Genomic DNA, 15,619 nt, shown 5'->3' on the forward strand with positions numbered 1-15,619 from the left:
TTTGGTGGCCTGGTTGCAGGAATAGTAAACTGTAAGGGTAGTACTCCCTTACAGGTAGGGATAATGCCTACAGCTGTCACTTTTTTTTATACATTTGTCTAAATAGTGGCACGCTAGTGAAGCAATTATCGATTGTGATATTCCTGTTGGTTCCTTGAATTTCCTGTGAGAGTCCCATGACATCTTGAGAGCTAATTGATAGTCTATAAGGTCCTTCTGGTTGAAGACCAACATACACTTCCAAATTACTGGAATAATACATTTTAGCGTCACACATTGCTAACATTTTTATGCCGTATTTTCTTGGTTTCGATGGGATATACTATAATTATGATATCCTTTACGACATTGTTCTACAAACAAATCAAAAATATGTCGGATTGCAGCAAGTTTATTCTGTTTTAATTGATCCTGACGAGAAGCTTTATGATCAAAACGTAAAACTCGCATCAAAACCCTAAATCTTCTAAGAGACATCACTAAACGAAAAATTTGTATTTTAGATCCGTCAGCTTTTCATAAATCGTCTAAATTGAGATGACTCGCCTTGTACTTTCCAGCTAACTACGGTAAACTCAGAAGTGCATAAATTTCATCTGAATTTCAAAAATTTGTATCCTTGTCTCATGCAAAATTTGCTGGAATATTCACAATTATTTGAGTTGCTGGAATTTTTTGGAATATTTGAGAAAACTCTAGAGTTTTCAAGTTTGTCGTCTTAATATTTCTGACAACGGAAATACTTTTTTCCATCTTGTTTGCCTACCCTTACCCAAAAAACTCTGAATGCAATCTGCACAGTCCGACTCGAAATCCAAATATTTTTCATCTTTGTCGACAATTTGGTTGGAAGAATAATTTGCTAACTGATGACTGGAAATCTTATCTTCGTCAGAATCGTGGTCCGATTGCTGAGTATCTGTGGCGGCTGATTTTAACAAAAAATATTGAAGAAGATAACGGCATGTAATTATGGTTATAATTTATATACCTTGTTTGTGATCAGTGTTTACGATAGTGCGTAAATAATCGCGTCGGTGTCTCAGACCGATATTAGCTGCTGACCGAATAATATCGCACTAACTAACATTGCCGCCAGTCTCGATGAAACGTCAAATTAAGTGGGAGAAGCGGCGGATTTTGCAAGCATATTTGGGGTTTTTATGGATATTTATTACAGTGTCTGTCGGTCTGCCAAACCGTACGCGACTCTTGGAGTGTTAAAAATCAATGGCGAAATTTCTGTAATATGTATGTAAATTAGCTCTACTGGTTATGTAAGACCATGGCTTGATGTTCTTATACTGACAACAAGATTGCGTCTATATTCGTGATTTTATTATTCGTCTTCTACTGTTACAATTATTACATGTACTTTAATGACTACTGAAAAATGTCAGTGCCGTCTCCATCAACTACTACCGCATTTGTTTACTGCAGACAATGACTGACTGCATTTTATTTTATTATTACTTATTTCAATGGTTCAAAGTTTACAACTTTTTTACCAGCCTCTTTACTTCTGGCATTCTCTTGTTTCTTCAATATTGGACGCAGACAATGGATGGTTTTTTTTTTAAATATCCAAATATACTCAAGTACAAAAAATTCGATCCACGTCTATTTTATAGAGAAGAAAACACATTTTTGGAGATGACATTTATATTTAGATTTAAGAATGAACATTAAATGTAAATAAAAAAAATTTATGCGAAAAAATTATGTATTTATAAAAACATACCGCAATATTCGGAAATTGAAAAAAATTAAAAGTAGCTTTGTTGATAAAACACAGATCTAACAAAATAATGTTTATGCCATTTGTTATTAATACCTAGTACTTTCTCCTCAGGTCCTTATAACAGTCTACATACGTCTTGTTATTGTAATTTTAAACATAAAGTTGTTACAATTCGTCAAATATTATCTAAAGAGTTGCACGGAGCTCAGACAAGTTGTTTGGACAAGGTAGACGAACTTGAATTCGTCTTTCTAGTATATCCGAATAGATGTTCCATTGGATTGAGGTCGGGGCTGAAGGCTGGCCAATTCAACGGACCATCGCGACGTCTTCTAAGTATTAATTCACGATTCTAGCATGGTGAGGACGCGCGGAATATTCAATAAAAATAAAATTAGGTCATATTAATCATGCAAAAGGTACCACTTGCTCATTTACTTATGATTGATATATACCCGGCTCCTGTGACAAAACCTCCGTCTACAAGAACTAGGTCAGTACGGGCTTCGGAACTTACACCAGCCCAAACCATAACTGAGCCTCCTCGATAGGTTATTATGTCGGCAATATTGCATTGGGCAAATTTTTCTCTTTGTTTTCTCTAGATTCTTTCGCGACAATCTGGTGACCTCAAGCAAAACCTGGACTCATTCAAGAACAAAACATTACTCCAATCTGCGTAAGATACCCCAATTATACCCCAATAAGGGGTATTTCCAAGGGATATTTTTACCTACCTCTCTAAATTGCATTACTTGCTTTGGCAGATATTTGTCTATATTGTGGTAAACCTGAAGATATGCATTTTTTAATAAATGCATATGCACTTATACAATTAATCTAAAATATGCAAATATGCCTTTAATATACATTTTGCATATCTCCCGAGCTCTATAGTATAACACTATGTGGGGGTAGTAGTTGTAAGAAATGGTTTTATATAAATAAAACACTTTAATATATTATAAAATAAAAAAAAATTGATATGTGTAACATTTTTAGTTGTTAATTATTAGAGAAATAGTTGTTGACTGATTTATGTATGGCTTCATCAAATATGGATAACCAACAAAATTGATGGATGAAAGAGAAATTACTTTAGCTAAAGAAAAAGTTGTAATTTTATATTGGTATAGTAAGTGAAAATACTAACGGAAATACAGTCGCGATCATAAAATCCGGGTCACCTTGAAAATCGCCGTTATTTCATTTTTAACGAGCTTTATCGTAAATATTAATAACACAAATACAAACTAATGCATGTTTCTGAGAATTTTTGTCAGCTTAGCGGTTTCCTTTGTAACAAAGAATTTCAATAATGCCGATTGCGCGGAAAACTGTACACTTCCCAAAATGAACGGTACCTGTAACTGCCGCTTGTTTTAAATCTCATTTGTGCTTCGACTTTCTGTTCAAACGCCACAAACAAACGTTTATTATTGCCGCCATGAGTGTTTATTAGTGCCATTATTAGTATTTATTATTGTTTATTTTTTGCTAAAAATGCCTTGACTATTGTTGAACCGGCACGCATTGTTGCGTTTGTGGAAGACTCAACGGCAAGTCGCAAGAACTGTTGGCGTAAGCCTTTCTACGGTTCAACGAGTGCTTTAACGCTTTCAGGAGACGAGTTTTTAACGCTTTCAGGAGACGAGTTTGCTAACCAGACGACTTGGCTCTGGACGAAGAAGAACGACCGCGGCACGAGATGACCGTTTTCTTGTGTTTCAGGCTTTACGAAACCGGACCTAAACTGCGGTTATGCATCGAAATTGCCCACAGAAAGTACGAAATTGCAATGTTAGCGTTGCAACAGTCCGGAGAAGACTTCGTTCTTCTGGACTATCTTCTCCGGTAATGGCTACAGGACCGCCACTTGGCCGGGCGCATCGAGTTGCACGACTAACTTTTGCTCGACAATACGCGCATTGAGGAATTAATGATTGGAGAAAAGTGTTATACTCAGATGAATCCCGTTTCTACCTAACTGGATCCAATGGACGTGTAAGAGTTTTGAGGAGAACCGTTGAACGATTTTCACAAGCTTGCATTGCTCCAAGAATGCCATTTGGTGGAGGCTCGGTCATGGCTTGGGGAGGTGTATCTTCCGACTTCCGCACACAATTACCCTTCATCGAAAATGGGTCCTTAACTGCACGAAGGTACATTACGGAGATTCTGGAAGAACATGTTATGCCCACCATGGCAGGACTTGGAGAAGACGCCGTTTTTATTCAGGATAACGCGCGACCGCACGTTGCCAGGATCAGTATGCAATACTTGGACGAGGTTAGAATTACGAGGTTACCCTGGCCAGCTAGGTCTCCGGACCTGAATCTCATCAAACATCTCTGGGACGATTTGAAAAAACGTATTCAAACCCATACACTTCCTCCTAACAACGCACAGGAGCTTAAGGATCTGTTAGTGAGAGAGTGGAATAACATACCTCAACATGTAATCCGGAGAAAAATTGAGAATATGTCCCGTCGTCTGCAAGAGGTTATTAGAGCAAGGGGAGGCAATACACGATATTAGTCATTGAAATTCCACTGATGTTTTACCACGTTGTGCATTTTTCATTTTTTCTTTCGTAAGTCTGTTTTAACAATTTGGTTTGTTTTCTGCTTTTTCAATAAAAACAATAAAAAAACCGTTTTTTTCTTTCAAAACAAACATTGATGTCAAATAAAAAATACATTAGCTTAAAAAAAAGGTTATTACTACACCAGATGCAAAAATATTCAAGAAACCTGAAATTTTCCAGGTGACCCGGATTTTATGATCGCGAGTGTATAAAGGTTTTCTGACTAAAGGTATGCATTAGCGGAAAAACTCGTCAAATACCTAGATATTGCGAAGTCCTGAAAATCACTCATTTCTTTGGACAAACTATATTTTCAACAAATTCTTTTAACGTATTTACTTTAAATATTGTTCATTTATGTATTAATTACCAGAATATTTAACTATTTCTTTTTATTTTAAATGTATTGTAGAGTTCATGCGCAAATATTAGTAGTAGTATTATCCTTTTAATCCCATCCTCACCGAAAGGACACCTCTTCGAAAACATCACAGCACAACCCCATTCCAAATTTTCCCTCTAGTCGGAGAACAACCTCTCAACGACGAAAGTTTCCAAGTTATGAATGAATGGCGAGAGCCAATCAGTTGTATTTTGAATCTTGAACTTGTAACAGTGTCGAGGTGAGGGACTGTTTTCTAACGCACAGCGTACGTACTGCGAGTGTTTTCGCCGGGAATATATTTTCGAAAATTTTAGTTGATTGTTTTTTTTTTGGTAAGTACTTTAATTTTATGTGTTTTTTATTTCTAAGTTTCATTTGTTTCTACTTCATACTTTTATTATTAGTTATAAATTATAACAAAAAAAAAATAGAAACTTAGTTTCTTAATTTTATACGAAATTGTTTAGGCTCAAAAAACGTCAGCATTTTTTATAATAAAACTTTGTATCAGATATTTAAAGTAAAACGCTACAGAATGTTGAACCTAAGGACCGAAGTTATTTTGATAAGGAAAAAAATTATTTACAATTGTTCAAAATAATTTTAATTTTTATTATTTTTAATCGGAAATATTTATATTTTCTTTTTTATGACTTCATTTGTAAAATTAAATATTTTATTTAAATACATAATATACAATAAAAAATAGGTATCGTAGAAAAATTAAAAATTTTATCGTTTTAATTTTAAGCTCGGAGTTTCAGATCGGATCAAAAGATTAAATAAAATTAAAACTAAATATTTAGTGAATAATTTTTTGGAATAGATTGTTTTTAACTTATTAAGTCATTATTTACATTTTTTTAAATTGAATTTTTTTTGTAATTCTTGCACAACAAAAACTACACCATAAAGAAGATTGCAAATTTTTTCACTGATGAAAACGCGCTTATCCTATCTAACGTACTTCATGGAATTAAAATCGGATTATTTTTTTTGCTTATAAACAAATAGAATATCTCGGTAACTATTAGCTTAAAGTAAATTTAGGAAACTACATTGAAAAAGACTCTGCAAGACGTTTCTTTTAAAAGAAAAATAGTTGAATTACGAGCAGTGGTTCCTGAGAAACAATTTAAAGAAGTTATAAACTAAAGAATTATAACCTTTATAAACCATTACCTTTTTATTTCGGAGCTCATTTCGAATAAAAATTTTCATATCTTCGCGATATTTATAGATAGCATTATAATAATAAAAACCATCGGTATTGCGCGTGAAAAATACCAAAAAAGTTAGGTTGAAGAATATTCTATTTCAAATATCAAAATCGATATACGTAAAAAAATGTATTTTCTTGGCTATTATAGAGCACATATTTTTTTTAATACGACGTAAATCGAATGGGCCACCTAAAAAACGAATTATCAAATGTCAGAGATGCTTCAGTTTTCACAAAACCTCTAAAAATCATACGAACAAGCTGAATTTTCTCTGAGAATGTTAATTTTGCCCCCAAACAATATGCAAAAAAGTTTACTATTCCTATTCCTTGGCTTCCCCTAAAACCACCCACTCGCGTAGAGGAAAGAACTGAAAAAATAAATTTACCAAAAATTTGAGCTTAGTAAAAAAAATATTTCAAATAAAAAATGTAGCTAAGACAATTTTGAACAAAAATTCTCTCTCCTGCTGTCTCCCACTATGTAGCTTATTCAAATTAAAAAAAAATTAAACTGTTTGTCCTTTGTCTAGTGTTGTGCAAATGGATTATTTAATGTTTATGACATTCACAAAATTATTGAATAGCGTATAATTTTGATGAAATGCCCTTGAAGATGCTCTAGGAGCGAAAGTACTTGGGTAAGATTTAGTAAAAATTGTGCCCGATATCTGCCTTTTATTTGATTAAAGTTTGATTAAAAAAAATTTATTATCACTTTTTGTATAAAATAAACCGTTCTCTCAAAAATATCGCTTCAAGCGACGCAACTGCACGGGCGAATTCAATTTTGCCGCAGTTAAGTCAGTTTCTATAAAAGTGTTAAATTAATAAACGTTTTCAAATTTTTGCCATTTTTTGCGATTCTCATGAGATCATTAAAATGTATCACTCTCCACTCCACTAACCGGCCCCTATGGCATTTTCATTCTTAAAGCCCAGTCTTCAAAACCTATGACATGAAATTTCGGTTTTGATTTTTGTCAGCAAATGTAATGCATTTGAAATATGCCTAAGAAACGCCGAATTTAAACTTTAACATTACAAACGATTGCACGTCACGCAAAATACTTCCATAAATACGACATTTCGTGAAATTTGTAGCTGAAGTAGTAAGTGTAGTTGATAAAAACGTACTTGTGCAATCGGAAAAAGTAGTTTTAAATATGTTGGATCGTTTGTAATGTGAAAGTTTAAATTCAGCATTTTTTAGGCATATTTCAAATGCCTCACATTTCTTGCTAAAAATCAAAACCGAAATTTCACGCCATGGGTTTTAAAGACTGAAATTTCCATACTGGCCGGTTAATAAAAAAGTGATACATTTTAATGATCTCATGAGAATCGTAAAAAATGGCAAAAATCGCGCAATGTTTATTTATTGAACATTTTTATAGAAATTGGCTTTAATTGCGGCAACATACAAAAATCGCGTAAGAAATTTGCACTCTTTAACTTTGAAACCCTTTTTAATTTTTGTCGATAGGACAATGTGATCAAAAGATATCGAATTTTTACCGTCGAATTGATAAAAATTTTATTTAAAATTCATTTCTTGCGCGTGGCCGCGCCGCTTTAAGCGATATTTTTGAGAGAAGCCAAGAGATAGAAATGGTAAACTTTTTCATATTTTTTGGTGCAAAATTAACGTTTTCAGAATATTTCAGCTTGTTCGTATGTTGTATCATTTTTAAAGTTTCAGTGGCATTTTCGTCTCTGACTACTGGATTATTAATAAATAAAGTTATTTATAACAAAACTAAAGCATCTTTGGCATTTGGTAATGCAATTTTAGGTGACCCCATTCGAAATATGTCGGATTAAAAAAAAATGCTCATCAGAAGACAAGAAAATACATTTTTTTACGTATACCCATTTTGATATTTGAAATTCAATTTTCTTTCACCTAACTTTTTTGGTAATTTTCACGCGCAATACCGATGGTTTTTATTATTATATTATATGTTATAAATATCTTCAAGATATGAAAATTTTTATTAAGAAAGATCCTCAAATTAAAAAGGTAATGGTTTATAAAGATCCTATTGTTTATTACCACTATTAGTGTAACCACTATTCGTAATTAAATTTTTTTTCTTTTATAAGAAACATCTTGCCGAATCTTTTTCAATGCCGTTTCCTGAATTTAATTTGAGCTAATAGTTACTGAGATATTCTATTTGTTTATAAGCCAAAAAATTGTTTATAATTTTAAAACATTCCTGAGGCCGTCCAAATGATCCATTATTTTTTAATTCCATAAGTATTATGCTGTTTTGAATCGGAATCAGCTAGAAGGGCTGACGAAGTAGATATACTGAAATAACTGTTATATCGTTCTATTGAATCCGATTCAGACGTGAAAAGTTTAAAATAATTTGTGCACCGATGCCATAATATATGGCTTTTATTTCATCAGAGCAATAGCAAGCTTTTGCTGAAAGCAACTAATATTTACAAATTTTCGACCGGCCAGAGGACACAAAACAATTTATTTAATTGTTTAGTTCTTCGCCACCAACCTCTGTACCCGTACCACTAAAAGTGGGAAGATTTTGGAGACTTTAATTAGACTTGGTTTGAATCGGAATCAGCTCGAAGGGCTGACGAAGTAGAGATACTGAAATAACTGTTATATCAATCTGTTGATTTCGATTGAAACGTGAAAAGTTTGACTAATTTTAGCTCCAATGTCATAATATTCGCTCTAAATTGGTATTGTATTTCATCGTTTTTGTTAAATATAAGAATTTTGGTCTTTTTCACAGTTCAATTTTATACCGTGTTTTTGCAGGATTCCACAACCCAGCATTTGATTTTTATTCCTTCTCTTATTCCACTGATAGCTTCTTTGAAAAAGCATCTCAGACTACGCATTAAATAATGTCACTGAAAAAATGCAGTCTTGACAAACTCCAAGCTTTATTGCACCTCCTTCACTGCACAGTTTCACTGCCTCCTCCTAAAAAGGTCTTTTGTTGTAGGTACAAGTTTCTGATTAAGTGTAAATATCCGTCGTCGCTAGAAGATTTCCTTAGCATTCGAATCAGTTTGTGATGTTCTTTTTTTTTTAAATCAATATACCTACACGTAAACTCATTACCAATTAGCATTGGCACCAGTAAACTTATCACTGGCCTATCTACACCACGTTGCATATCCGAGTCTGAATGCAAATAAAATAACCAAGTTGAGGACTCTTTCCAATAGGACTAGAAATAGCACATACTCACAAATATTTCCATTAAAAGTTCAGTATTAAAAAACTATGAAGCTAAATTGTCAGATCTCAAATCTGTTTAAATTGGCATATACGACTAATAGGCCACTCATCGGGAGACACACAATATAAATTTATTAATTCAATTTTAAAGCAATTCACTGGCCTACCTACACCCCGTTGCAGATAAAGACCATAAAATGCTTACAAAATGCCAAGGTTTGATAATTTGAAAAAATAATCCGAGTCCGAATGCAAATAAAATAACCAAGTTGAGGATTCTTTCCAATAGGACTAGAAATAACACATACTCACAAATATTTCCATTAAAAGTTCAGTATTAAAAAACTATGCAGCTAAATTGTCAAATCTCAAATCTTTTTAAATTGGCATATACGACTAATAGGCCACTCACCGGGAGACACACAATATAAATTTATTAATTCAATTTTAAAGCAATTTGCTTAAAATAATTTCTGACTTTAATAAATTACCACGTAAACAAGAATTGTAACAGGTACCAGGCAATCTTCGGTATTACAAACCAACGATTTAAGGCAAAAATGCTGGTGATAAGTTTACCTATCTGAGGCGATGAGTTTACGGATCTCCAAAGCATGATCAGTTTGCTAAGTGGGTCTAATAATTTTGTGGGGGCTATAAAGTGATGAGTTCGTACACATCCGAAATTTACAGCCGCGCTCTTTGTAAAAAAACTTGTATAGGAAATAATGTTTATCGCATTTCAAATCCCTTTTTAAAACCAAACTAAACAAAATTATTTTTTTCCTTAAGTTTTCTGTATATGCGGAGATAAATCACACTAAGAAGAATTTTAAGAGCTTGGCTGAGAAAGCTTATAATCTTGTAAACGGATCAAATTTAACTATGTAATTTGAAAAAATAATAGACGAATATATTTTTAATATATTGTAATAAAATAAAGATCTAATAAAAAGTTTTTTGCAATCGAGAGTGTTGGTAGAAAAAAAGAAAGTAAAAAAAAAGAAAGAAAAGAAAAAAAAACCAGGAAAATAAAAAAATCCTACGAATACGAACTTTGACTTATAAATAACGAAAATTTAAATACGAAAATAAAAAAAATAAACAAAACATCCAAAGTTTTGTTAAAAATTTATTACAAACTTTCAGTTTGATGGGCCATTTATTTCCTAATATAAAATAATATTCAAATCAAATTTAAATGGGTTTTAGGAGTCAGTAGGTTATCTTGTGTGTTAAATTTAATATGTTTGTTTTTATATACTTAGATTAACATAAACAATTTAGTTGTAGGATTAAGGAATATAAACTAATTTTATGTTTGCAGATGAAAATTTTTCTTATATATTTTACTAATACCTATTTACTCTTTTTATTTTACGACCTACTTAACGGTTTTTGAAAAAAAAAGTAATTACGTATTTATACTTACAGTATATAGTTTATTTTATAATTTTCTTCTTTAGTCACCGTTCACACTGTTTCTATAAAATGTTTAATAACTTTATCTTGAAATCTCAATATTTCGCTAATATTTTATGTTCTTCATCAGGAGTATATTTGAACTGTTCACACAATATCAACAACCAATGTTTGATTACATTTTTTTTCATGTATTCGATTATTTCTCTGCACTCCCTCCTCACAAACAATTTTTTATGACCACTTTACAAATTCGAACGCTAAAAAAAGAGTACCTCCAAATTCCGACCACCCCGTTCTAAATTTAACCTTTGCCAGAAATTGCAACAGACCAATTTAAGTAAAATTAAATAATGCACAATTTGTTGCCGTAGTAAAACTTTGCACCAGTGTCAAGGTAAAAACTGTAGCTGAAAAAAATTCAAAAATTTGGTCGAAACGATATGAAGAGAGCTGTAGTTAAATACGTTTTAGTTTGGTATGACAACAATTCTTATCCTGGATTCATAACTTTAGTTACGGGCGAGATGCTTAATATCAGCAAAATGGTAAAATCACTGAAATGTTGGAAACTGCCTACACGACGCGACGTGATGAAATTTAGTGTATCTGGGACAAAGTACTTTATGCAATAAATGCACCTAAGTAAATGATCACATTAGTTTGTATTCTTTCTTACCTTAATTAGACCGATTATGTTAGTACTAATATTCATTGAATTTATTTTAGTCTAGGTATCTGATATATGAATTTCTTCCGTTTTTGCTCAAGCGATCGATATTTATTAGGTTCAACGTTATTATAAGCGGAAATAAATTTTAATTTTGTCTGTTTTTGTAATAATGAAAACTTAAATTGTGTTAATTATTTCCTTAACAATATCAAAAATAAAAAAAATTGTACCAAAAGAAACGAGATTTCTTAAACTTTACAATTGTGTAGGGTTTCTTTGCCCCAGAGAAATTTTACCATAAATAAACTAGTCATTAATCAATTAGCGCAAAGTAAACCCATCATATGGCCTACTTTGCACCACATTGCAAATGTATGTAGTCTAAACCCAGGTGTAGGTATTATCTTTAAATTAGCAGACATCTACTAATTATTGAAGCAATCGCAGTCTCTTCGGCCATTTAAAAAGTACGTTTTACACATAAATGAAAATAAAGTCAAAACTATAGAGTAAAGTAACTCCGTTTTACGGTACCTAATTTTTTCTATCTGTCGCTGAAGAAGATAGAACCACTTTAATTGGTCCAACACCCCTTTTTAATTGGGAAAGCTATAATTATCTTAAATATCTATTTTTTATTTTTGTATTTCTCGTTCCTTTAACTGTCAGGTATCTTATTGTTCCTACTTACAAGATCTTAATTACGATTGATAATTTAGCAAATTTGCCGTCCACAATATTGTTCAGCCCAACCGCAATCACTTTTAAGATCCAACAGTGTCGGAGTACTTTGATCAATGCCAATCCGATTAACTAATTGGATTAACAGTTATTATAGTCAGTTGTAAACTTTCTCTAAGTTTGAGGGGAATTATTATGCAAATATTAATGGTAATTAGATATTTTCAGCATCTTTATTTGAGCTAAAAGAGTATTTATTGCCTACTACAAGACTGGACTTAATTATTTTGAACATCATTAATAGATTTACGTGACATTTAATTTAGGCAGTACATATACATATTACATTCTCTTTTTGTAGGGTAAAATGGTCCATAGTTGGACGGTGTTTTTTCAAAAGTGTATAGCACCTTGATTAAGCGTTTGTAAATTATAGTAAGGGTACCTGTGCATGAATATGGATGTAAGGAAGCAAAGTAATAATAATTTCAAGTAATCCTGTATTTATTATAAATGTTATTCAACAAGTCCCACTATGGACCACTCGTCCCACTATGAACCACTATATGGTTCATTGTGAGAATCATAGTGGTCCATAGTGGGATTTTTAGTAAAAAACTCTTTTACTCCATTTTAAATTGGAAAAAATTCACAGGGAACATAAACTGGCGAGTAGCCCTAGCTGTACATCCACTAATGGCAAGAGGGGGCAGCTTTTGTAAAATATCTTCTGCTTCTACGGTATCTACATTGGGTTTGTCGGGGAAAACAAATTTTCCGGCCACAATTCTCTTCATGAAAGAGATATTATATGCATCTCCATTTATCTTAATAACCTGACCGACATAATGTTTAACAGTTTTTTGTCATGTATTTTATTATAACATAGTCATGACTTTGAATATACAAATCTTAATTTCCTGATATGAAGCTTTCTAAATCGCTAGAATCGTTGCAGATCTCTTCACTAACATCACTGTTCGAACTAATGTCGTCATTAAAAACTTAACGTTTAACTTCTTTAGCCTTTTGCTTTTTTCTTCTAAAAATGTTTTTTTAGCCAATCTTTCTTTATGTTGTTCCTCTATGGCATCTTTTATGGGGGTGTCTGTTATTATTGCTGACTGTAGCTTCTTTCTGCTTCTTCTAAGGTTTTTTATAGGAGCAGCTTTGGTATGTGGCCTAATTTGCTAAAGCGTTATCATATTGGATGGGCTGACATATCGTGGTTCTTTTACATCCTGAAAATCTTCCACATCCTGAACACCTTCGTTAGCCTTATATTCGTTACCATTTCCATTTTCATTTTCTTTGACCCTATCAGTGACATAAGATGACATAAAATCACTCTCTGAAACAATTTGGGAATTCAGGGGTACTATGCCTGTTTTTTTTAAATCCATTGAGAATGTTGACAGGAGTGAATGCTTTGGGGTAGGCGGTACCAACAACATTACAAACATCATAAATATTCATAGGTATGGCAGGATGATTTAGCATCCAGTCATCAACTCCTTGGTTATAATAGCTTTTAAATGGAAAGAAGCAGCTTACGTCGAGCGGTTGTAATTTATGACTGCAATGGGGCAGCAATGTCAATAAAATAATCCCATTATCTTTACACAGATTCAGCACACGAACATCGTAACGGCTTTCATGGTTGTCAAAAATTAATAGAACTGGGAATTCTTTACTGCATCGCACGTGTTTGATAAAGTGCTCTATATACTTCAAAAAATTATCTCCCGTTATCCAACCAGAGGGTAACGCTGCACCGGCTGATCCTAGAGGAGCCCCAGTAAGCATGAAAGGCTTAAATATTTTCCTCGGGAATACAAAGAATGGAGGCACAAAAGTCCCATTAGAGCATCTTGCAGTGCACATTGTTATTAATGTGCCTCTTTCAGCGCTTGTCACTTTTCCAATTTGTTTGTGTTTAATGCTAGCAAGTACCTTCCCGGGTTTATGCACATTGGTGATACCAGTCTCATCACAATTGTATATCTGGTTCGACTGGATATTATGTTTCGTTTTCACACTTCTCAAGTTTGTGAAAAATGTAGCCAAATTATGCTTGTTGAAGCTGGTGGCCCTGTCAAGGCTAGTTGCTTCTGGTTTTCGAAGCGATAACATAGGGTGTCGTTTCCCAAAATTGTCCAACCATTCGACTCAAGCTCGTTTTTTCTCGTGCCAAGTTCGAGGCACCGTTTTATTGTCAATGGCATACTTATAAGTCAATTCACGAGTATGTATTAATGTTAAGCCGTAGCACATTTCATAAGCCTGAATTATGTACTCGCACAATAGCCGTTCCTCTCTACTTGTAAATATTGTTTTGAAACCATGGGTTCGTCCATATTCAAAATCATTTGTGCTGTCGTCATTAGCTTCATTAGATAATTTGAACGTGTTTACTTTGCGCTGTAGAGCCGACTTGCTTACACCATGATTTTTGGACGCACTCATCAATGACATTTGAGTTTTTACATCTTCTACTGCAGAATGCACAGACCTTGCATATAATTCATGATTCTCTAGGCTTTTTTCGAAAACTGCTGAAAGTTGGGATCTTTGATGTCTCGGCGTATTCAATTCTGCAAAGAATGAAAATGTTTAGCATGTTTTAGTATATTTCAGCGTAGACCGCATTATGTTATCATATCCCAGTATGGACCGCTGTTTTATTCCCACTATGGATCATGGCGCATCAAAATACAAATGACCAAAAATTTTATCAAAGTGGTAGAGCTACTTTTAAACAGAATAAGATGATATTGAGGTTATGATGTTTTATATATCCTTATCAAATTCAAGTTAAATAGGATACATTTCTGCGAATTATTCGAAAAAATCGGAACATGGAAATAAAAATTTTTAGCTGATCACTCACCTGAATTTCAAAAATATCGAAACGCATAGTCATCATCATCATCATCACTGGCTCGACAACCCTTTTTGGGTCTTAGCCTGTTCCAGGATTCTTCTCCATTCTGATCTGTTTCGTGCTTTTTTTCTCCAGTTTTTTATTTTTAAGGTTATTATATCATTTTCTATTTGTTGTAAGTATCTCAGTTTCGGTCTTCCTCTTGTTCTTTTTCCTACTGGCATCTGTTTGAATATTTTGTTTGGTATTTCGCCTTCTTCCATTCTTTCTATAGCATATAACATAAAATAGCCAGGAGAGTGAAATTCCCACTATGGACTGCGTTCCACTATGGACCAGTTTACCCTACACATAAAAGTTTGCTATATTTTTATTGCACGCTTATTAATTTGAAATATAGTTAATCCGTTCCAAAAAGATCTTTACCAATTCCAGATTTCTAGAATCACATTCACTTTATTATGAATGATCTACCGAATAGTTCGAACTCTGGCCAGAAAATAAAAGGCTCACGTAGTAGTTAAAAATTAGACTGGAAAACTTAGACTAGCTACTGCTTCTTAGACTAGAAAATGTTAGACCAGTGTGACACTGTTATGTTCAGCTTTTCTGTCGAGTTCCTCTCGGCATTCTCACACTAGCCTCTAGGCTACCTTATTAGGGCAACCACCTAACCTAACCAATTGGTACTACTTACATATTTTTAAATAAAAGTGGTATTAAAAGGAAGTTTGATACAAAACTCGAATGAATTATCCAATGCGTATAAGAATCGGTTTAAAAATATTGCATGCAATAGAA

General features: G+C 33.1%; 1 protein-coding gene across 3 annotated transcripts in view; it reads left to right on the forward strand.

The window, feature by feature from the left end:
* Positions 1-4,846: 4,846 nt before the first annotated feature.
* Positions 4,847-15,619, forward strand: part of LOC140439511 (uncharacterized) — a 283,057-nt gene continuing 272,284 nt past the window's right edge. For all 3 annotated transcript variants that reach the window (XM_072529477.1, XM_072529476.1, XM_072529478.1), the window contains exon 1: positions 4,847-5,045. The gene's annotated coding sequence lies outside the window, so the exon portion shown is untranslated. The remainder of the gene's footprint in view (positions 5,046-15,619) is intronic.

This window comes from Diabrotica undecimpunctata, chromosome 4 (assembly GCF_040954645.1).
Source record: "Diabrotica undecimpunctata isolate CICGRU chromosome 4, icDiaUnde3, whole genome shotgun sequence".
Taxonomy (NCBI): Eukaryota; Metazoa; Arthropoda; class Insecta; order Coleoptera; family Chrysomelidae; genus Diabrotica; species Diabrotica undecimpunctata.